At 36.9% G+C, this 25,850-nt stretch overlaps 1 long non-coding RNA gene across 1 annotated transcript; it reads left to right on the forward strand.

The window, feature by feature from the left end:
• Nucleotides 1-23,671: 23,671 nt before the first annotated feature.
• Nucleotides 23,672-24,264, forward strand: LOC113340359. Its single transcript, XR_003355466.1, has 3 exons — nucleotides 23,672-23,709; nucleotides 24,050-24,100; nucleotides 24,190-24,264. It is a non-coding gene; the product is annotated as an uncharacterized LOC113340359 (long non-coding RNA).
• The last annotated feature ends 1,586 nt before the right edge of the window (nucleotides 24,265-25,850 follow it).

The raw sequence follows: 25,850 nt of genomic DNA on the forward strand, positions 1-25,850 counted from the left end.
CCGAGTCGACTTCAGCGGTTCTTCGCCCGTCTGGTACGGGAGGTAAAATTCTAAACACCCGCGAATCTCCTGCAAGCGGGTTACTGGACTCCTTAAGGTGAATATATGCTGAGGACTTGAATATGGACTGTTTTTAAATTCCTAGTAAAGGGCAAGGACTGGCCAATAAGATAAGGGTTCGGATTTCATCACCGCTCCCTTCTTGCCCGCCTTAGGAAAACGAAACCTAAAGCGAACCTAAGCCTAAAATTTGGACTAGAAAGAGACCTATAGGGTATCGAGCTTAACAGGACAATCATTCGAAAAATATTGGTTACTCTTTTAAGCACACCTCGAAGTTCTTGACGGTTTCTGCGAGTTGAATGCGTGACTGCGCCGCATTGGATCGGTGAGGTTTTGGGTATCAAAGCTCCACTGAGCTTCCCTCGCCTCGATTCAACTTGCTTAAACTCGGATTGATTCCAGAGGGGTTTGCTCAAATTGTAACGAATTCCCTTTCGAAGGATTAGAAGCTGGTCTAGAAACAATCTAAGTGGAGCCATCATGCTTGTTGTTTGCTAGAAATCTTTAGGTTTGCTGTGGTAAAGTCGAGTCAGCCTGCTGTGTGTTGCTAGAACCTTCTGTTAGGATTTTTATTTCTTTTTGAATTCTTTTTAGTGTATGCCCGATTTTGTTAGGGCTTGGAAAAGAGATACTCTAGGTCGATTGATTAGCGAAAAACCTAGTAGTTCTTCTGATTTAAGCAGGGAGCTCGAAGACTCTTCTTTGGAGAGCCCTGTTTTTGGAAACTTCAGTTTTGAGAATTTCTCTGAGTGAAAGTACCCCTAGTACTTCTGTTGTGCCAGCGATGGCAACTTTGAAAGATTACATGTTCCCAACTAGGACCAACCGAGCTTCATGCATTAAATTGCCAGCCACTACGGCTAATTTTGAGATAAAACCTAGTATTCTTCAAATGATCCCTATATTCTTAGGAAAAGATGATGAGAACCCTTATTTTCATATTAGGGACTTTGAGGAAATCTGTGGGACAATTAGGATAAAGGACCTTACCGATGAAGTCTTGAAACTTAAGATGTTTCCCTTTTCTTGAGAGACAAAGCCAAGACCTGGCTGAACAACCTACCGTCTGAATCCATAAAACATGGCAGGAACTTATCGCTGCCTTCTATATGAAATTCTACCCTAAGCATAAAACTGCAGCTGTTAGGCAGAAAATTAGTGCTAGTGTGCAACAAGAGGGAGAGTCTCTTTATAGGTTTTTAGAGCGATTCAATGATCTCCTATCTCAGTGTCCTCACCATGGATTTGATAATATGAAACTTGTACAGATTATTTATGATGGTTTAGACTATTCGACCAAAGCCATGGTTGAGTCTATGTGCGCTGGTGAGTTCACTAGTAAAAATGCTGATGATGCTTTTACCTTCTTAGGAGCTATCGCTGAAAAATCCCAACAGTGGGAATCTTGTGTTGAACCCCCTAAAAGACTCTTGGTCAATAGAAGTAGCACCAATATGGTAGATACGAGTTTTGCGTCAGATGCTAAGTTTGCTGCTTTGTCCAGAAGGTTAGAAGCTTTAGAAATGGGTCAGTCTAAAAATAGGTCCCTTGTTGAACCTAATAGAGCCTCTCAAGTCTCTAGTTGTGGAATAGAGCCCGATAATTCATTTTGGGAAGGTCAGGTTAGTGAAGACAAGCCCATGCTGTCTATAACAACTCTAGGTTTGAGAACCGTCAGAAGTTTGACCCATACTCAGAAACCTACAACCCTGGTTGGAGAAACCATCCTAATTTCTCTTGGTCTAAGGGCCAGAGTCAAGGCCAGTCTAGCAATTCTCAGCCTCCCCCAGGTTTTGGTTTTAAGAACTCTTCAGGTCAAACCCAGTTTCAGAACACTTCCGAGAAAAAGATCTCTACCTTAGAGGATACTCACTATGTTAGCAAATAACCATGAAATGCTACAAAGAACCACATGAGCTTTCAACAGAAACTAGGCAAGATTGAATAAATTCCAGAGTCTTGCCAAATTAGAACTTCAAGTAGGACAAATAGCTAAGTTCATAAGTGAGAGAGAAGATGGAAGGTTCCCTAGTCGTACTGATCCCAACCAAAAGGAGAGAAATCGTACAATCATGTGAATGCTGTCACAACCCTTAGGAGTGGAAAGAAAGTTGACAACAAGGTTGACATGCCTGATAGTGAACATGCTGTAGTTCACCCTGCTGAGCCAGAAAATGAGGAGACTGATAGAGCCTCCAAGGAGACCAATGAGGGTCCTGTTGAGCCCGGCTTTGTTCCCAGAGCCCCATTCCCACAGCTCTTAGTTCCGACTAAGAGGGAGTCCAACTTTAATGATATATTGGAGGTTTTTAAGCAGGTTAATATCAACCTTCCATTATTAGATGCAATTAGGCAGATTCCCTCTTATGCCAAGTTCCTTAAGGACTTGTGTACGCGAAAGCGTAAGCTCAGTGTCCAGAAGAAAGCCTTCATAGCTAGTCATGTGAGTTCTATTATTCAGAATACCACTACTCCTAAGTATAAAGACCCAGGGTCCCCTACCATTTCTTGTACAATAGTTAAGTACCGTGTTGAGAAAGCGTTGCTTGACTTAGGAGCCAGTGTGAACTTACTGCCATACCATGTGTACCTTAAGCTAGGACTTGGTGAGATGAAACCTACCCAAATAACACTCCAGTTAGCTGATAGGTCCGTTAAAATCCCTCGTGGTGTGATCGAGGATGTTCTTATTGAGGTCGACAAGTTTATTTATCCAGTGGATTTCGTGGTCCTAGATACCCAACCTGTCCCCGACCCAGAGAACCAAATACCTGTGATTTTAGGTCGCCCATTCTTAGCTACGTTTAATGCGATCATAAACTGTCGAAATGGTATTATGAATCTATCTTTTGGTAATATGACTATTGAGCTGAATATTTTTAATGTAAACAAGCTACATTCTAAGCTAGATAGCACATGTATTGAAGAGGTGAACATGATAGGAACCTTAGTTCAGGAGTCATTACCAAACATCGTACCGGAAAATACATTAGAGAGTTGTTTATCCCATTTTAGCCTGGATTTCGACGATGATAGTAACACTGAACAAGTAAATGCTCTGTTGGATTCTGTTCCTATGTTAGATATTGATATGTGGAAAGATAGGTTCGAACCATTACTAGCTTCTGAGTCTATCTTAATACCTTATTTAAAAGAGCCTCCTGAGTTGGAGTCTAATTATACATTTTTAGGCCCACCCGAGTCTTTCCCTGTGATTATAGCCTCCGATTTGGATAGTGATCAGGAAAGTAGTCCAGAGACCGTGCTTCAAGAAAATAAGGAAGCCTTAGAGTGGACCATAGAAGATATGAAGCAAGCTGAGGATGAACCACCTGATTATGACTTAGAGAAAGCAATTGACCTTTTTCAAGAACCCGATGGTTTAGAAATTAGGAACATTGTGACTAGTCATTGTAGAGGCACCCAAAATTCTAAGTTTGGGGGTAGAGATTGTCAATTATCCCCAATAGAAGTCCCTAACTTGGGACTCAAGCCTAGTGCATCTGAGGTATCGCTTGAGTGTATTCAGACTCCACAACCTGATCCGCCTGATAATGTCCAGGAGAAAATCCAAATGTTAGAGACCCGTTTTTCGGATGAATCTGGTTGCCGAGACACTCATATGAAGCCCAAGTGGGCACCTCAGATAAATCCAGTTGTCTTGCGAGAAACTTTAGATCAGGTTGTGCTCTATCTGCTCATTTTTCTGATCTTGAGCATTTGTCTCCTATTCGTGGCAGTTCTATTTGGTCTTATGGACCCACAATTGTTTCGACTATTGGTATACGACTTTGGAAGGTGAAAATTCTTTTTGAGGTATTTGATGTCTAGCTAATGACTATAAATTTAGCGTTTCCTGGGAGGCTCCCGCGTTCATGTGATACGGTAATATCCTTCCTTATTTCTTTTCCCTCCAGTGGTAATAGTTTCTCCTTGTTCATGCTTTTAATTTCATCTTTAGAACATTGAGGACAATGTAAGATTTAAGTTTGGGGGTGGGGAAGAAACATTTTTTGTCACCTTTTTGCAATAAATAAACTCCAGAGCCTAGAAATTTATGCCTACTGAGGATTGCACTAACTAATCTAAGTGGATGGAAGCATTTTGATTGTAGGAGTTTGAGGAACCAATCTGATTAGATGGAAACATCTAAAGAGTCTATTCATAAAAGCACAGAGCTCAGATGTTAGAAATAACATGATAGTTTCACCATATCTCGTTGAGTCCTTTTCACTTCTATTTTTATTTTATTTTGTTTTTAAACTATATTTCTCTAAGTGATAGGTGGGGCCCACGATTCAAGTTGTTACCAATGCTAGGGTGAATTAGAGTGATTGAGATACCTTCAAAAAAAAAAAAAAAAAAAAAAAAAAAAAAAAAAATGAAACAAGAAAGAAATTGAGACCAGACCATTTGACCAAAAGGAATAAATTCAATAAAGTCGACCACTGGTACCCTTGTATATGCCAGTTGTGTTGACCTAGAGTTAGGTTATCGACCACTGGTACCCTTGTATATGCCAATGTGTTGATATTAGTCAGACTAGTATCTCAATCCATTAGGATAGGTTCATTTTGGCGGAGGCCTTCAGACAGATATGGGAAACGTCGTTCACTTAGTAAACATCAAAACCATCTATGTTTTCTATTTCCATCTTCTTGATCTATCCATGTGATTAGTTTAGACTCCGAATATGATGTCCATAGTGTAACTATCTGAGTAGAGCTCTGTCACTTTATATGAATTTTAGTATGCTTGAGTGCAAACTCGTGTACAACAATTGGAATTTCGCATCAGGGTACTTCTTCCTGTAGTCAATAAGTATGCCAACCAAGGAGATTCTTTAGTGCCTTCCAAGGTTCTGCGTAGATAGCTAAGGTCTGGAGTACAGGTTTTGTGGGTATATCTCTGGTAAGCCCTCCCGAGACTATAACTCGGCCACTAGGGCCACCTAGGGGTTTAAAGGCTTATTGCATACGCTAAATGCAATCGACGATGCCTGCGACAGTGAGTTAGGATTTTATTTCGTAGTTTTGATTTGCTCGGGACTAGCAAATAATAAGTTTGGGGGTATTTGATAGACGCATTTATGTGTCTAATATAGCTCATTTGTATATATTGTTAGTACTCGATATTGTACTTATTTGGTTATTTTATGTATTTGTAGGTGTTTTTGGAAAATAATCTCTTGCGGCGAATTTGGCTAAAAATGTGGCATTTGGACCTCCGTTGATAACGTACCGGAAGCGTCTCAGAAGTGTACCGGAAGTATCCCAGAAATACCCCGGAGGAACCCCGAAAAAAGTGCGGAAAATGCCCCAGAGGACACTTGCTATACGGGCCCTTGATTTTGGATAAGGGGTAACCTAATTACTAAGGGGTGACCCATTTCCAGGCATCTGCTAAAGGGAGACCAGCCACAGATAAGGGGAGGTCAACTTCTCAAATTTAAAAGCAAATTTTGGCGGGAAAATGCATGCAGCGTCTGGCAGATTTTGGTTCGATTATTGGAGGAGTTTTAATGCGATTAAACACCGGAAATCAGTTGGGATAATCCTGTTAGACCTAAACAGACCCTATGCAAGTGATTGGGCTGATCGAATTGGGCTGGAATGGCCGGGAGAAGTAATCAAAGTTCAAACAGGACACGTACTTTCTGTTCAAGTTTCAAAGATTTGTGAGAGATATTTGGGAGAGTTTGACGCTGGAAATTAATGTATTTAGTCTTGTTCACGTCTTAAGAAGAGTTTGGTACCTATTTTATAGCTAACAGACGCGTACAAACACTGAAGAGGTGATTATTCTCTCAACAGCGCCGAGAAGAAAAAGAAAAGAAAAAGTCGGATTCAGTAGAGATTTTTGGGGATTAAAAGACTATATAAGAGAGGGTTCAAGTCATAGAAGGGTTAGAAACCCTTAGGAGAGAGTTAGGAGGAGTTTAGAGACGAGTAGAGGAAGTTACAGAGAATTGGTGCTGCTGCTGCCATTAAAGCTTCTGAAGAACACGAAGAACAGACTCGCAGAGACAGTCGTTCTTCAGCAGACTTATTTTCATACCACTGTCGTTGTTTCACAGCAGTAGATAGTTATCGTTTACAGCAGTCTTAAATTACCATACTCTTTTGTAACAGTGGCGCTGTAACACCATTACAGCGTTGCAAATTCCTTTTTCATCTTATATTCATCAATAAAAACACCTATTTTAGCCATGAATTTATCTTGTGAGTGTGTTTTTGGGATGAGGAGCTAAACCCATTAGCCAAGGCGACGGAGGAAGCCATTGGTCCTTATTTATGGTATAATTCTAACTTTATTATTTATTTGCAATATTATTACATGATTATTTGCATGGAATTTTAATTGAAAAATTGATTTTTATTGAATAATTGTGATTCATTTTGATGGAGCATGCTTAGTTTAAGACTCTTGATGTTTCATGCTTGGTGTTTACATTTATTACTTCAAAAATCTACAAAAGGCATAATATTAGAATCACTCTAAAAGAAAAATTGCATGAATATTAATTATTAGAATTTATCAAATAATGGGTCAATGGTGGAATCCAAGTCTTGGTGTTTTTCTCTAAAGGTTTGAACTATTTTATTTATTTGTGTGTTTAATTTAAATCTAAAAAAAAAAATTGTTTTCTTCACAAGTCTGAAAAGACCCCTTTTTACCACTGGGTTCGTGAAAACCATGCCCAAACGTGTACGTGTATGTTGGTTCAACATAGTAACCCAAAAGGTTAACCATATGAGCATTTCATATTAACCTTGTTCTTCTTCACCATAACTAGTTCAATTGACTCAAATGAACTAGTTAAAGAGTTGTTCAATTTCTATGAGATCTTATGTAACTACACAAGACACAATTGAAACAAAGATGATTCGATTCGATTGAATCGGCTCATGAACATATAGCCATGGTTTGCATAAAGCATTCCTTAGTAATTTAATGTTTCATGTTCTGAGCACATCTTTAGATCATAACCTGTTAAGTTCACAAAAAAGTTCGCGGACTTAAGTTAATCGGTTGAGTTTTCCAAACTCAGTAAAAATTCTCGGAAATAGAACTTCCGCCAGTTCGTGGACTGGGTTCGCGGACTGAGTTCGCGGACTTAGCACACAAACGAGTTCTGGAAAATCCAGCAGAATTTCTCGGTCGAGAACTTCCGACAGTTTGCGGACTGAGTCCGCAGACTGGGTTCGCGGACTTGGCAAGCCAATTCCACAATCCTCCCGATTTCTCTTGATCAACAAAGTTCGAAAAATTCGATTTAAGGAATACATGGTTATGTAATCTAAACTCTCATTTCAATCATTGAGATATTCTCAGATGACGCTATGTATCCGTTATTCACAGACTGATTCACGTCAGAGCAATTCTCAAAGTAATTGAAACTTTTCATGACTTTCGTCACTAGGTGAAGATAAACTTGATCAAAGCGAAACGCTTTACCAACACACGATTTTGAGATAAAAGATAAGCAATGAATGCTCAGCTCGAAATGTCAAATTTGTGTGATCTAGTCTATATAACATACGACTTTTGTCTCATAAGAAGTAGGAGATAGAATAGATAGACATTTGAGTGATAGATAAGTTCAAGTCTCCACATACCTTTTTGTTGATGAAGTTCCACGGTTCCTTGTATAGATTTTCGTCGTTGTATGATGAATCTCCATGAAGTCCTTGAGCTCAACTACACTTTTCTATCCTAGTCCGAGACTTAGCTGTGTAGGCTAGAAATCAAGACTCATAGTTTTGGTCACTAACATTGATAAACATGCTTGAGATAGAAACGCATGCGAGGTTGACCAAGCTATGCTCTAACATGTTCTACCTGTTCAACCTATAATTCAAAGGCTGATTATTATATTGTGTTCTCGTTTTTTTTCGTCTTCCGTTGTAAAATTGGACTTTTTCGCTTTAGCTATTTTCTTATGTATGTTTTTGTTTTTTAAAGAAAAATAAATTTGTAGTTTTGAATACAATAAAAGTGTTATCAATCAGATCTTAAATTAAAAGATTCCCCCATACGTTCCATTTCTCTTAATAGTCGATAAGGAATGAACTTGATAAAATGAGATATTACCCAAATAGTTGAGTTCTTTAATAATTCTGTTTAAGGATATGAAAATTACGATCAAAATAGTAATTGAGTGCTTTCCAAGCACCAAACCCGTTTTCATGTTAAGCGAGTCCTTCACTCCTTGGATTTCATATTGAAATTTGGCAGTAATTTTTTTATTGGGGTGATGCAATTTACGGGAGTTGTGTGATAGATGAAACGGGTATCTTCAATAAAAACCATTTTGCAAAGAACATGGATATGATTATCGAGTTTATTTTATTTTCTTGGAAAATTTACATCAACTTTATTCCATTCATTATTAGCTCACTGTAATGCTAATGAAGTAGCAGAAACTAAACGAAGAACTAAAAGAGACAAAGGTATATAAACTATCAAAAATAAAATCAGAAGAGAGAGAATACGATTTTATTGGGAACTGGATGAATATTAATAGTGGTTTTATTATACAAAGACCAACCAATGGAGAAAGTTTGAATGTGCACCCCGATTTTGGAGGGGTGCAAAAATTTGGACTTAATGTTCTAGAGCTACTCAAATTATTTATAATTAACTATATTTACGACCATATTGAGTTTGTCCATATATAATATTAAGTGATATTATGCAACATCACAAGAAAAATCTGCACTGTTAGGTTATTACCACAATGATACTAAAGTATTATGTTATAAATGTTGTATGTATCTTGAATCCTCGTACATTGCTTTAACAATCTGAAAAATTTACTTACCAGTAGTTTTAGTTCACACGTTTAAACAAGCATTTATATTATCCATATGTTTTGTATACAAGTGGAATGTGTTAAAACATTGGTCGGTCGAACCCACTAACCGTTGGTATGTCAAGTTTGGTTCTCATATTTTAGATCCAAAATTCAAGGTTGCTTCATTAGATTACTAGAGTTAACTTCGTTAGGTTAAACAATGAAATCTAGAAATGTCAAGATATACAAGTATTACTCTGAAAAACCTGGAGAATCTGAAGACATATCGACATATATAAACGAGCACATCATCCTTCTGCTCGAGGTTAGTAATACAAGACTATTTGTTTTCATTTTTTTAGTTAATTTGAATTTCAAACTTTCCTTCCATCTTTTACATGAACAAAAAATTTCCTACACGGCATATTGTATCAGACGTGGTCTTCCTTTACACTTTCGCCATAATGGACTTCCTCCTTCATATGAGTAGTTTCTCCTTCAAACTGAAAGAGTTAGTCCCACGTGGAGACTACCCATAACCATTGGTGTAAGGAAGAATAATATCAGTTGGCAACCACAAATAATTCGCTTCTTTTGTAAAAAAATGTTTTAAATTAAGATGAAGATGTTTTAAATTAAGAAGTCTTCATCGCAGTGGAAACAAGGATGAAATACATAGGGGCATATATAAGTTGACTTTTTGTGAATCCTTAAGGTACATGATACCATATAATAATAGTATTAAAGAGCTATCAGGCATCCCTAAATGCACTTCACGAGTTATGTATCTTGAATCTAGAGAATTTCAGAGATCAGATAGAAGTAGAAAGAAGCAAACAAAAATGAGAAGACAAATGTGCGCGACTATATTTTTGGCGTTTAATTCGAAAACTTGGCTATTTCCTCAAAGAAATCTATGATGAGCGAAGTAACAAGTATCAACGACGGTGATGATAAACCTTCAGAATTATCATCTTCAGTCTCCAGCAAGCTGTGCATCAGCAAGTTTCAAGGTTTTTTTCTAAATGAGGGGAAGCACAATCATTCCCTTGGAGGTAACTATACCAGCAACATCCATTATTTCTTCTAATCTTAGAATTCCGTACTTTTATCCATCATAAGGACAATAAAAATGTGTAAAGTCTACCCTAGTGATGCCGCAGAATGAAGAAGTTCTGAGTTACAATGAAAGGTTTGATCTCTGACTAAATTATATTGCAGATAGTGTTCGGCTAATTCGAGTATTGCGATGTCCATTAAAATCATATTACTACTTCTCATACAGCTTCTCATTTTATTCGATTTATCCTCCTTCGACTTATAAATCCTTTCAGATATGATGGTATGTCTATCTGAACTCTAGTCCTATTTTTCTGTGTTGTCTTGATCCAAATTTGTTTAAAGGACGGTATATTCATGGTGATTTGTCTAATTTACAGTTATTTATATTAGTATTTTCTCGTGGTGATTATACTTTGAAACTCTCTTTCAAATGACATAAAAAAATTCTAATCATGGTGATTTAAGTCACCATATTATGTTGAAGAGCCTTTTTAATTTCTCCATTATTTCGCCGATTTCAAGTTTTAAGTAGTATATTGATGGTTGAATTTATTACTTCGCGACAAATGTTTTTTTAAGGTCCTACCTATTCTGAATGGAAAGTCTAACGAAGACTCTTCCACACTAAGATACAACTGAACAAAGGTTTGCACAAACATCCTCTACTCATATTGTTCAATTGTGCACTTTATTTGTTGTACTTACAATTATTCCACCTACGGTGGTTTCGCTTTCAACAACATAATATACAGTCTGTTTGAGCATATCAAGTATCTCATCCTTGAATATTGGTTTTTGATCAGACTTTAAAATTTTCTCAATAATGGTTTGTGCTAGATTACCACCACTACCGAAATAGTGTAATTTTTTCTCTATATGGGTTGTCTCTTTATTTGTCACAAAACTGATCTTAAATATTTTTTCCCCGGTTCCGTATCCGGTATGACCAACACAAAGTCCGTATCGTTCCCTGGTTCGGTATTCAGTGTGACCGATATACAAATGATTAGTGTTCTCTTTCGCTGACCGAGAGTGAGCCTTTAGTGCTTGTAGGATCAGAATCTCGCAGCAATAATGCCTCAGCGAAATTATTAACAACACAACACAGCAGCGTCGTAGAATAACTTCAGAAACGAAATAATAAACGACGTCAGCTAAATCATGAGAAAAATGTGATGGTCCTGCGAAAATTAGAGAGTGTGCGAGATTAACATTTGTAAGGCTGCGAGAATGTCGCAAGCCATATTCGAATATAAAGGACAGATTAGCTGTCATCCACTATGTACTTCCCTATAAATAGTCGTTCAGTTGTAAAGGAAAGGGAGAGATCTTTTTCGAAGTGAGAAGCAAGTAAATAGGAGAGAGAAAATCTAGAGCAGTGGTTATTCTTGATTCCTTTATCTTTTCTTGTAAGATTGTTCAAAGATTGATCAATAAAATTAAGATTGTTAATCTAAAATGAGTTGAATATTAATGAAATCTTGTGAAGGGTGTAATGTAGGATTTCCTGCAACTACATAATGGCGCTAGAAACAGGGACGAAGATCGAAAGTTGAAGATTGTTGTTGAGATTGTTCAAATCAAGAAAATGATTAAACAAATCAGTGAACCAGTTAAAAGAAAAATGATTAGAGTCAATGAAGATGACAAAAGATTAGAGTGTAATATGATAACAAAAACAATGGTTAATGAATTCCATGAAAACATCAAAGGAAGAATACATAAACGAAATTTTGAAGGAAGGAAGGTTATGGCGGTAGAAAAGACATCACCCTTGAAATATTGGGAAAAGCAAAAAATCACATTCATGGCGGCAGAAATACTAAAAGAAAATTTGAACCACACATCTCCATTGGTTATTACAGTGCCTATTACGCGAAAAGAGAAGGGGACAACAACGAAATCCATGGAAGAATGGATATTGATCAGAACTTTAGTCGATACAGGAAGTTCAGTGGATATAATATTTTATCATGCGTTCAAGGGAATGGGATTTAAAGATGAAGAAATGTCCAGTTCAACATATCTTGTTCATGGCTTTGGAAAATCCATAACAAAACCTAAAGGAGAAATAGTGTTACGAATTCCACTAGGAGAGATCGAAACACACGTGAAACTATGCGTGGTGGATATGGAATCACCATATAATATGTTGCTAGGAATACCATGGATACATGCGATAAAAGCTGTAGTGTCAACGTTGCATCAATGTATTAAATTCCCCACACCAAATGGAATAGGTGAAATTAGAGGAGATGTTGACAATGCGAAATTATGTCATCAAATTGAAGTAAAACATTATGAAGGACAAGCAAAAAGGAAACAATTTCGCAGAAAGTTGGCAAAGGAGGCAAAGAAAGAAGAAGAATTTAGAGTATACATGATAAGGGCAAAAGAAGGCAGGGGAATACCCAGCGAAATTTCGGAAGAAGGAGAAGGACCTGTGAAAACAATAAAAGAACCAACACCAATGGGAGAACCCAAGTCCAGTTACACTGCCGCAGAACCAACAAAAGAAGTAAACGTTGGAACTATAGAAGAACCTCTAATATTGAGAATTGGAACCAAGATGGATGCAGAAGAAGAAGAAAGAACTGTTAACCTTTTGCGGGAATATAAAGACGTTTTCGCAGGGAGCATGGATGAGATACCGGGAATAGATCTATCAATTACATGTCACAAGTTGGAGATTAACAAGAATGTGAGGCCATTGAAACAAAGAATAAGAAAAATCGCAACAACTTACCATTCGCAATAACAAGAATGAGATTACAAAAAATGCTTGATGCAGGAATCATAAGATAAGCTAAATACCCAGAGTGGATAGCGAATATGGTCATTGTTCCAAAGAAAAATAAAGGAATAAGTATTTGCATAGATTTCACTGATTTAAAAAAAAAGCTTTCCCTATACCAGATATTCCTCAAATGTTGGAATCAGCAGCGGGGAATGATAGGGTGTCGTCTTTAGATGGGTACAAAGGATATAATCAGATCCCTCTCTCTGAAGAAGATCAAGATCATACTTATTTTTTCGCCCCTAGAGGTTTATATTGTTACACAAAAATGCCATTTGGTTTGCGAAATGCAGGAGCAACATATCAAAGAATGGTAGAGAAGGTGTTCGCGAAATGGATACACAAAAGATTAGAAGTATACGTGGACGACATGTTAGTAAAGAGTAAATAAGCCAAATACCATGTACATGACCTGAGGGAGATTTTTGAACAAATGCGGCAGTACAACATTAAACTGAATCCGAAGAAGTGTACTATTGGAGTTGCATCGGGAAAATTTTTAGGCTACATTGTATCAAAGGAAGGAATGCAGGTTGACCCGGAAAAAGTGCAAGCAGTTCGTGACAAGCCAACACCGGCAACAATAAAAGATGTACAGAAGTTGAATGGACTTTTAGCTTCGTTGGGGAGATTCATTTCACGATTATCAGACAAATGCAAATATTTTTTCGATATACTAAAGAAGGGTGCGAAATTCAAATGGACTGATGAATGCGAAAAAGCTTTTCAAGGTATCAAAAAACATCTTATAAATACAATTATTTTACAGAAAACAGAATCAAGAGAAGAATTATTCATCTATCTTGCGAGACACCGCATGCATTAAGTGCCGTGTTATTGCGAATAGACGTAGGAGTGAAGAAACCCATCTATTACATTAGCAAAACTTTTAATGCTGCCGAGAAGAATTACTCAAAGATTGAGAAGTTAATCTTAGCATTATTTTATGCATCATTTAAGCTCCGCATATATTTTCAAGCGCACAAGATAAAGGTGTTAACAAAAGCACCAATTGAATCAGTGATGAAGAATTCAAAAAGATCAGGAAGAGTGGAGAGATGGAATGCACAAGTAGGCCACTTTGATATTAAATATGAAATTTTGTCTTCACAAAATCACAAGTTGTTGCAGATTTCATGGCAGAATTTCCTTTAGAGGAAGTTGAATCAGTAGAAGAAATGATGGATATAGAAGAAGAACACGGAGATCCAAAAGACTTATTAACAGAACCAAATAGATGGGAGATATTGGTAGATGGATCATCAAATGGAGAATACAATGGAGTTGGAATTGTTTTAATTTCGCCAGAAGGAGTGAAGATGGCTTTTTCATTCAGATTGGAGTTTGCATCCAAAAATAACGAAACGGAATATAAAGCTGTGATACATGCCTTAAAGTTCGAAATAGAAATGAAACTAGAAAATGCCAGGATCACTAGTTATTCGCCAAATAAAGGGAGAGTACACTACAAATAAACCATCCTTGAAGAAATATAAGAATCTCGTTGAAGAATTGTCAGCGAAAATCCCAAAAATAAAATGGAGGCACATTTCAAGAAAGGATAACTGACTCGCAGACGCTTTTGATTTCATCTCAAGCATTATGACAGATCCAACTGCGAGATGCATAAAAATACAAACACTTATGTCACCATCAATAAATAAAGAAGAAGAAGAAGAAATGAACGTGATGATAATAGACGGTGAAGAAGAAGAACAATATCGCAGATTGGAGAACAGAATTTCATGCATATTTGGCGAAAGGAGAAACACCAAGAAATAGATTGGAAGCACACAAGTTAAAAAGCCGTGCAAAATATTATGAATTAGGAGATGGGCTTCTATACCGAAAATCATTTAATGGACCATCACTCAGATGTTTGACACGAGAAGAAGGAGAAAATGTGCTAAAAATGTTACATAGTGGAGACGCTGGCAATCATAGCGGGGGAAGATCTTTGGCACATAGATCAAAAATGCAAGGCTATTACTGGCCATACATGCACGAAAATGCAAAACAAATATCAAGACGTTGCGAAGATTATCAGCGGCATGGAAAGAAAATACATGCACCTGGAGCACCTTTGTCATCTTCAACCAGTGTGTGGCCTTTTGGAAAGTGGGGCTTAGATATTGTGGGGCCATTTTTACCAGGTTCTGGACAAAGAAGATACTTAATAGTCGCAACAGATTATTTCACAAAATGGACAGAAGTGAAGGCAGTACAGCATATTCGCGACAAAGATATTTTTACATTCATATTTGAAAATATCATTTGCAGATTCGGAATTCCTGCGCAGTTGGTATCTGATAATGGGAAACAGTTTGAAGGACAGAACATAGAAATGTTACTTAATGCATTTAAGATAAAATGTGGAAAGTCTACTCCTTTGTATCCACAAGCTAATGGGCAGGTAGAGGCAACAAACAAAACAATTGCAGATATATTAAAGAAGAAATACGAAGGACATCATAGAGCATGGTTCTAACAAGTACATAATGCAGTATGGGCTTATAATACAACTAGAAGAGAAGATACTGGAATGTCACCTTTTTGTTTAACATACGGGGTTGAAGCGGTGTTACCAACAGAAGTTGTTATTCCGACAACAAAGAGAGAAGCTTGGGAGAAAAATCTTAGTGCGGGTTTGATCTTAAACAAACTTGATGAATTAGAAGAAAAAAGAGAAAGAGCTTTACAACATATAGAGAATTATCAGCGAAGATTAGCCCGAGAATATAATAAACGTGTCAAAGTACGCGAATTCCAACCAGGAGATTTATTCTGCGAGAAACACCAATATATCAACGAGAAAATGGTGGAAAATTAGCGAAAAAATGGGATGGACCTTACATCATTAAGGAGATAGTTGGAACAGGAGCTTATAAATTGATGGATCCAGAAGGTAGAGATGTTGGTCATAGACTTGACAGACCATGGAACAGATTGTACTTAAAAATATATTATCCGTAAGAAGCTTTGAGAAGTTATGTATTATGAAAGAATAATTGCGAGATTATTCATATCAAAACAAGATCATGATGTGCGAAACTTTCGCAGAGATAATCATAGAACATTGACATAAAAGAAAGGGGCGAACCTTTATGGCGTACACCCTAGTTAGCGAATAAAATTTCGCAAGAGGCAAATGTAAGACCTAAAGTACGTCATATAAGGGGGTACCTGTTGCATGGCTCAGGGAAAGGCTACACCGCCACCGGAACCTGAGTCATGGAGATTTGAGGTCAATAAAGCCCATCCGGGAGAGTCACCTTGGATTCTCAGCTTAAGCATATTACTTAGGTTGGGCGACTAAGGCAATAAGGACTCTCCCGAGGAGTGCAGAATCTGATCGAGGCGCAGAGGTACACAGTTGAGTCAAGAGTTCCAGGGGCGTTTGAAGCGTACCTTGCCATTTTTGACAAGTCTTGGCTTATACTGCACTCGGCCCGAAGAAAACCCCACTTAGGGTGCAGTCTCGTAACCATAAGCCCTATAAGTAAAAGGGATAAGAGGATGCGAAAACAACTGATTGTTGTTAAGACTGGATGGGAGGAGATAACCTTGTATGGTAGAATTAGGCCTCCTTGAAGGGGCAACCAGGGGGCAAATAAAGGCGGCACCCTCCATTAGGGAGCTGATAAGTGTCTTAAGACGCAAATGTCATGAGGCTTTTTACTCGCAAGAGTATTAAGGCTTGTCATATTTGTGCAAGAATCCTGAAGAGTCAATAATACTAGAGAAAAAGATAAGACGAGATCAATGGGTTTTCGCATGAAAGTGCGAAGACGTCCTGCGATTTCGTCGCAAGACGACAATGTCATGGGGCTTTATTTTCGCAAGAATATTTAGGCCTGTCATATTGTCGCAACATTCCTGAAGAGGCCATAATACAAAAGAAAAAGTTAAGGCAAGATCAATGGATTTTTGCATGAAAATGCAAAGACGTCCTGTGATTTTGTCGCAATGACAAGAGGTGGCGTAATAAGACCTTTAATTAGGAAGGAAAAATAAGACCACATAACAAAACAAAATATTTATAAGTATTCATAACAGATCATTTCTCGCAAGAAAGATAATGAGAGTCAAGTATGAAAATCAGTAAACAAGAGGGATTATCTTTCTCACCGACAAAATACTAAAAGGGAAAATTGATTCCAAAGTTGGTTGAAGAATATTATTCGCAAAAAGCAATAAAGATGAGACAATTCAAGAAGATAGAACTAGATAAGAAGCTCATGATTCAGTATTAATTCTAGTAGAATGAGATAATAGACGTTCTTCGCCAATGTTATCATTATCGCCAGCCTCTCCTTCATTTTGATTCTGATCTTCACCTTGATTATCGCCAGCAATTACTTCTTCAGAAGAGATTTCTTTTGCATTTTCATCTTGATTAACACCAGCAGTTGCTTCCTTAGAAGGAATCTATTATCCATCTTCCAAAAGACTATCCTCTGCACCACTTTCATAATCGTAATCATTGTCAGCATGACGAGGAAATTCATCATCATCTACTTCCAAAGGTTCGATTCATGTAGGAGGAAGAGATTTAGATAATAAAATATCATTTACAAGGACTTCAGCCCGAAGATGAACTTGACGAAGAAGTGCTCTATGATGATTCATATCTTGAATATCCTTAAAGTAAGCAAGATAATCAAGTCTTCTTTCTGCTCGGTCGCGAGAACTAGTTAGGACAGAGACGAGTAATGCATTTTCTTTGCGAATTTTGGCCTATTTAGCCTCCAAAACAGAAATGGGGGAACGAAGATTTTTCTCGGACTCTGCGAAATATAAAATACAAAGTTTCAGTAAGATGAAGAACTCAAAAAGATATGACAAAGAAAAGATAGTTAAGGCAGTCAAACTATTATGACTACCTTCCTTTTGCGTAATAAGATGTTGAATCAAATTCAGACAACTATTCTCCCAACGGCCCATCGCATCATCAAACTTATCTCCAACTAAATCTTTAAGTCGAGACTGAAGATTTTTCTCCTTAGAAATAAGAAAGGCATTTTGTACCCGTACAATCAATCAGCTTACAAGAAATAAGAATTGAAGGGTATTTTGGCATAATCGACCACAATTGAAGGCAACATTATATTTTAACACAAAAAATAGAACTCTAAGCCTAATCGAGTGCAGTCATACAACTATCTTCAAGTATCTCGAAGTCAGGTGGAGCAAGTCCTCTTCCATTATTCGATCCATCAAGCAGCCTTCAGGATGTCATTTTTTCCGCAGATACCTGAAAGCATAACTGATATTGGAATTCGAAGTCTGCAACTTATAAGCAAAACTATATTGAAATACAACGTGCATAAACCTCACCTTCCCAAACTGTAGGCTATCAGAATCCCATATCTCCAAGTTCAAAGTCATCGTCTTCGTCAGTGGTGTAAACTGCGTCACTATCAGCTTCCTCCTCCTCTTGTCTTTGGATGGCAGCTATTACTTCTTCATGGCTGATGGTTTCTAGTAGAACATCAGTCCTATCCCAAACCAAATTTTCATTGTGATCTTATTGGGGCACTCGTCTAAGATCGTTGATTGAATAACTTGAATACCATTCTTGATATGCTTCATCAGAACTCGAGTTTTCTGGTGCAATAAGTTCCACTGAATTTTTTTTTGGAACGTTATAAGAGCAGCGAGGTCGTGTTTTTATAACCATTTCCAATTATCGATTCTTTATGTCCTTCATATAGAAAACCTGTTGTGCTTGGTGCGCTAACGCAAATGGTTCATTCGCATAACAGGTTCTGTTGAGATTAACACAAGTAAATCCGTAGCTATATCTTTCGGAGCCACCTTGATTTGCAACCGGACGCCAATTTCATTTGAAAAAAAGAATTCGTAATTGGTTTAAATAGCGTGCCTCGATAATTTCAGATACCACTCCATAATAATCATTCATATCATCATCTTCACCTTCCCCTCCCTTTATACATACTCCACTATTCTGTGTCTTCCGTCGCATCTCCCACGCTTTTGTATGGAATCTGAACCCGTTGATGATGTATCCGTTGAAAGACGAACACTCTTTATCAGGACCTTGACTCAACGAATAGAGTTCATCACTCACCATACCATTTTTGTGCAGTTGATATATATATTCATGTACATATATTCATATATTAGTTCAGGTTATGAAATCCTAAAAACATGTATTGTGTTTGAGTATATGTAAACGCACTTACTTTGCTGGCAAACCAAAAAGGAAATTCTTCGTTGTGTCTTCTTTCAACGTCAACATCTCTTATGCCACGCCTTTTAATTCTTCTCTATGTTCACTGTAAGTGGAATGCTTCATATAGTTAACTACTAAATTGACACAATTTAAAGATTATTGGCCTTAAAAGCAAAAAAAAACGTATATACTTCTCGTATGGCTCCACTTCTGCAGTATTCTGCAGTGCATAAAGTTGGATTTGTTGCATTTCTGAGTCCTCAAGCGTTCCCAAAGTTTCAGCTCCAATGGGCCGACCAGATTGTCTGAAAACGACTAATTTCTCACGTAAGGGTGGTTGTTCATAATCCTCATTCCTTGAGACCCGATTGAATTTTGTATCAGTAATGTTCAAGTATCGCGTAAGCATAGTGAGGCTCTCTTCTATTAAGTATGCTTCAGCCATAGAGCCTTCTGGACATGCTTTATTTCGCACATAAGACTTTAACTTGCGTAGATACCTAAAATGTAATTATTATTAGAATTCACTGGGCGTAATTTAAGTAAAACTGTACAAATATACACTGGAAAAAGTACAGAAAAAATGTGTGTGAGTATCTAAGAATCGTATATTTGTTTTCTTGAACTGATGTAAGAAAACTATCATTAACATTAATATTTAGAATTCAGAATATACAGAAAGTGGTTAAACCATACCTCTCAATCGGGTACATCCAACGATATTGAACTGGACCAGCATCCTTTGCTTGTTGTGGTAGATGAATTGGCAAATGCATCATCACGACAAAAAATCTCGGGGGGAATATTTTTTCCAACTTGCACAAAGTAATTGCAATTCTGTCTTCTAGTTTGTCTAGATCCGCTATGTTGAAAACTTGTGTACACAACGCTTTAAAAAACATACAAAGCTCACTCACTGCGTCATACACATCCTCAGGAAGTAATCCTCGTAACGTGATCGGCAGTAAGCATTCCATTAGCACATGGCAGTCATGACTTTTCAGACCCATAATCTTTCGATCTTTAACATTAACACAACGAGAAATATTTGATGAATATCCATCGGGAACCTTCATATCCTTCAAAGTCCTACGAAAAGTATCCATCTTCTTCGTGGACATCACATACCTAGCTGGTGGCATAACAAATTTGTCTCCTTTTTTTCCGGATGTAACTCCGGTCTTATTCCCATATCCTTGAGATCGAAACGGGCCTTGATATTGTCTTTTGTCTTCCCTTCTACTTTCATTACTGTTCCCAACAAAATTTCCAAGATATTTTTCTCAATGTGCATCACGTCAAGATTATGGAAACACAAAATTGTGCTCACATATGGCAACTCTTCCCGAAAAATACACTTTTTTTCCAATTGTGGTCAAAATCGACCGGTACTGTTGGTGTCAGACTGTTCTGTTTGGCATTCTTACCAAATTCTACTTGCTCAAAATGTGCCAACTGATGATTTATCTCATCCCCATTCATTAGATGTGGTTGGATCCGATATTGTGTAACTATAAATACTTGATCTTATTGTTATTTTTGGTACAAATGTTTGAATTGAGACCACCAAGAACTTCAAAAAATTTGTGTGTGATTTTAAGTTTGGATTATGGTTTTTGATGAACAATAATAAAAAAAAAGTTGTATTACAAAAGGCAATTGATAATCATTTAGGGTGATTTTGGTCCGCAAGATGCACATCGTGATACTTATTTGTCGGTTTAACTATCCTCGTATAATCAAGTTTTGAATTATTACGTATTTATTTTTTGCACAAGGTGTATCTCCTGGACCAAGACCACCTAAATGATCATCTATTACAATGTAGTCCGACATTTGATATTTGCATTGATCGGAAAACACAGTCGAAACTTAAATTCTAAAAGAAGACTTTTGAAGTTTCACGATGACTTCAATTTTCGAACGTTTGCACCAAAATCATATTAGCTATCCTCATATAATCAGGTTATTTAATTATTACTTATTTGTTGCACAAGGTGTATCTCATGGACCAAGATCACCTAAATGATCATCTATTGCAATGTAGTCAACATTTGATTTCGATATTGGTATTGATCAGAAAACATGGTAGAAAATTAAAATCTCACAGACGACTTTTGAAGTTCCTTGGTGACTTCAATTTTTGAACATTTGTACCAAAACCGGACTAATTATCGGATTCTGCAGAAGGTGTATCTCTTGGATCAAGATCACCTAAATGATCATCTACTACAATGTAGTCCAACATTTATTATTGGTATCGATCGGAAAACATGGTCGAAACTTAAAATCTCACTGTCAACTTTTGAAGTTCCTCGGTGACTTCAATTTTCGTACGTTTGAACCAAAATCGATTAACTATCCTCAAATAATCAGGTTATTTAATTATTACGTACTTATTTTTTGTATAAGGTGTATCTCCTGCAAGATCACCTAAATGACCATCTATTGCAATGTAGTCCAACATTTGATATTGGTATCGATCGGAAAACATGGTCGAAATTTAAAATCTCACAGACGACTTTTGAAGTTCCTTGGTGACTTCAATTTTCGTACGTTTGAACCAAAATCGGACTAACTATCCTCATATAATATGGTTATTTAATTAGTACTTATTTGTTGCACAAGGTGTATCTCATGGACCAAGATCACCTAAATGATCATCTATTGCAATGTAGTCAACATTTGATTTCGATACTGGTATTGATCAGAAAACATGGTCGAAAATTAAAATATCACAAACGACTTTTGAAGTTCCTTAGTGACTTCAATTTTTGAACGTTTGTACCAAAATCGGATTAACTATCGGATTCTGCAGAAGGTGTATATATTGGATCAAGATCACCTAAATGATCATCTATTGCAATAGAGTCCAACATTTGATATTGGTAATGATTGGAAAACATGGTCGAAACTTAAAATATCACAGACGACTTTTGAAGTACCTCGGTCACTTCAATTTTTGAACGTTTGTACCAAAATCAGATTAATTATCCTCAATTTACAAACAGATCCAAGAAGCAACATTTTATTTTATTGAGAGTTATTGTTCTTGATCAAAAAATATGAATGGTCGATGTTCAAACTTTGTTATTTCCACATTACATTGAATTGGATGTACTTACCAAACTTCATGGCGGATGATAGATATCATGAACCCTATTAATGGTTGGACGAATAAAAGCAATTTCAAGAACCTCTTATCCTACTCTCTCTGACAGTGTAATAACATTTTCGTTTATCTTGCCACCACAACCTAAAACATAACAAAGGTTTTTGTTTGTATATATTAGATCCTGGTGCATGCGCGATGCCTTTATCATAAACAACCTCGAGCACGTTACGTTTATGACTCAACATATATACTCCCTCGGTTTCAGAAATATAGGCCGATTTCACGTACAAATTATACATGAAACAAGTCTATATTTTTGAAACGAAAGGGTATGAGTTACTACTTAATATCACGTCTATGCATCATACGGATACTAAAAATAAAATTAATTCAGGATAAAAAACTCAAGCTTCAAACATTGTGGTATGGGCTAGAGACAGATCAAATGAATATGTAAGTGGTAGCCTGATAGGGAAGGGATTGGGGTCCATGATTTTTTTTTTACATATTTCTTTTTCTATTTAAATTTGTAAACATTTCACTATACCGTTGTACGGGAGCAATACGTGAAAGCATAATTTGCAACTGCTCCGAACTTTTTATTTGCCTAACTCTCTTTATGCTGATCAAAACCTAAAAAAAAAAAAATCTAAGCGGACTAATAAAAATAAAAGTAAGGCATTGTTGTGTAATCACCGGCTCACGTAGCCAACATATCATAGTCTAAATGAACATACTAAATTAGTATAATACAAAAAAAAAAAGATAAAGAGAGAAATGTGGAATTGTATTACAATGTTTAATATTTATTTCCCTCGACCTCAATTAAGTTGATACATAGAAGGTTCAAGACCTTGACTCGTGTCACTCATGGGATTCTAAAGAATCCGTAAGGATTAAAAAGATCGGTTGTGTTAGACATCATGAAATCACCGCAAGAGAGAAACTCCTGGGATCCACCTGGAGACAATAGGAAGTGGCCTTTAGATTTTATGTGGTACCACATTTTTGTGTTTCACATGGTGATTTCACCATGAAAAAATCACAGTTTGTCTATATTTATAGAAAAAAATAAACTCATTTATCTTTATCTTGAGTAGGTGGTCCCTACTTTGACGAGTCAATGCCGGTGGTATTATCCACCAAACTTTCTCTATGTAACATGCACAACAAATATTTGGGCGTGTCCATCACATGAAATTAAAAATGTTAAATTTTTTTTTCCTCGTTCGCAAAAAGAGTTACAGAGCAGCAGAGAGAACCGAGATAAGGAAGGATAAAATTTCGTGAATATTTTGGCTGAAAATTAGGGAAAGTTCGAGAATTTGTTAGAGAAAAAGGGAAACTTGGTTTCTAGATTTTTGGAAAGAAGATATCGAAGAAAAAAAATTCAATTTTTTCTCAGTTAACCCTAAATTGTTTTGAGCAGGATGAAACTCAATCTGAAATTTTTTTGGGCGGGATTTTCCCGCTTGATGTGAATCTGTTCGGCTATATAAAGATCCCTAAAATCATGAAGAGTGCAATTCAATCTCAGCTCCATCTTACGAAGGTGTATTTTCTTTTCAATTTTCTCTTCAAACCCTAAGCTTGTTTTTTTGTATCAAAACCTAATTGATTTTTTCTGTATTTTTTTTCGACAGGGAACTTATCTAATTTGGGTTGTTGTGTTCTTACTGGTATGTTTCTTTTGAATATTAATCTTGGAAAGAATATCTTCGTGTCTTTTTTCTTCATGTTTTGGGTTAAATTTTTCTTGTTTTGATACTGTCATGAATTGAGTTTTACGCCTCAGTGTTATAACTTGTTCCTTTCATGAATTGAGTTTTACGAATGGCTTTGTATTAAAAAAATTACTGGTATAATGGATTTCAATATGTATTCTAGTGGTTAAATTGATTTTGTCAACATTTTGAGGATTTATCATACGGATCAAATGGTTGTTGAATTGTGTGCTTAAATGTATATATCTGTGGATTTGTTATTCTCAGTAATTTTTAGGTGTTTTTATTTCATCAGATATGGCTCGAGACCTATTTTTTGGGGATTCCGCCTTGCGTCGAAAATACGGTAAATTAAGAATAAACCTTATGATTTAATGAAGGCATAAACTTTCTGTTTGTGTTGTATGTTGATTAATATGCATGGTTGTTTTCTAGAATCCACTACTAAAAAACAAAAAGAACAGAAGCGAAGAGCTAAAGCTTCCTCAACTGCAATTGCGAATCCCATGTACACACGATAGGGAGGAAATCCAAGAAATGTGCAGCAATCTCAATTTATTGGTAACCAATAACCTTTTTTTTGTATCTAAATCTCTTCTCTTAATAACATTTTCAGTTTTGAACAAGTAAACTGAGTTAGAATTTTACATGCCATTTTCTGCATAATTTTCAATGACAAGTAATAGTACACAGTGTAGTGTTTGCTGATTGATGCCCAATAGAGTGCTGGGAATTTTTCAAATGTTTCTTGAATTCTGCCTTATAGAACCAATAACCGATGTTGTGTATTGTTAGGTAATTTTAGAAATTAATATGTATGCCTTACTTAAATGTCATACTGCAGGAGACAAAAACAAGGAGGGACAAGAACACCAATTGAATGACTTTAGCAGTCGCTTGCAAGCAGCTCAGTCAATGGTGCACGACGGAAATGAAGTTGGAAGAACAGATCGGGCGCTGCCAAGCCATGCACCAATCGAGTCACCAGTGGATGGAGGAAGGGGAGGTGGAAGAACACGTCATGTGCTGCCAAGTCGTTCACCAATTGAGTCACATGTGCATGAGAGAAGTAGGGATGGTGGAATATCATGCGCGGTGCATCCAATGGAATCACCTCTGAACAATGATTTTCTGTTAACTCCAAGGATATCCCCTAGAGGACACCGCACAGGAGTACACAGAAATCTGGAGAAGGAATACAATGGTCTACACAGCCCTATGAGAAGTCAAGGTCGTCGTTCTGTACCACCTCCCGCAGAGAATGAAATACAACAACGTTCAAATCAATTGCATAATAATCGAACACAAGCATCTCTTCATCCATCTCATCGGTCAACACAAAAAGTTATTCAAAGTTCAACATCTCATCAATCACAGCATAATGCTCTTCGAAGTTCATCTTCGCATCAATCTCGCCGATCACAACAGCGGAACAATCTACATGATTCTCCAGCTGAAAACCATAATTTTTCGCAACCCAACCGATCGCGATCAGCGTCTAATTCTCCTGTAGCAAATAATGAAGAAGTTGGCTATTCACTGCAATATGGTATATTTATGTGAGAGGCATTTTGTTTTTTAATGTTGTTTTTTTCTGGCTAGCTAATAATTTCCATGTATGTTATCTTTGATTTCTTAAATAGGTCGAACACAACGTACCACAAGAAAGAAAACGACTAATCTTGCGGTTGCCAAGAGGGGGAAGGAGAAAGTAAGCGTGTACGTTTTTAAAGAAAAATTTTGTGGTCACTATAGACATGAGCTTATAAACTCTACTGGGTCGTGGGTAAGGCAAAGGGACAATTTCCCACTAACATATGATAAATTTGATGATATGCCTGAACAGAAGATTGCCCGAGTGATCCAGAATGTCCGGGTATAAATAATTTAATGTTACTTATTTTATTCTTAGTTTAGAATTTTTTTAGTTGCTATCTCTAATAAGTTGTTTTCGGCCATACAGGACCACTTTATTCTTGTTCCTGATTTTGAAGTGGCTGTCAAAGTGATCAAAGACGTGATGAGGAATGCATATAAGCCATACAGGCACAAACTTCGTCTAGCATACAAAAAAGCTGGGGGTGATGGGTTCGCTG

The sequence above is a fragment of the Papaver somniferum genome, chromosome 1 (genome assembly GCF_003573695.1).
Source record: "Papaver somniferum cultivar HN1 chromosome 1, ASM357369v1, whole genome shotgun sequence".
NCBI lineage: Eukaryota > Viridiplantae > Streptophyta > Magnoliopsida > Ranunculales > Papaveraceae > Papaver > Papaver somniferum.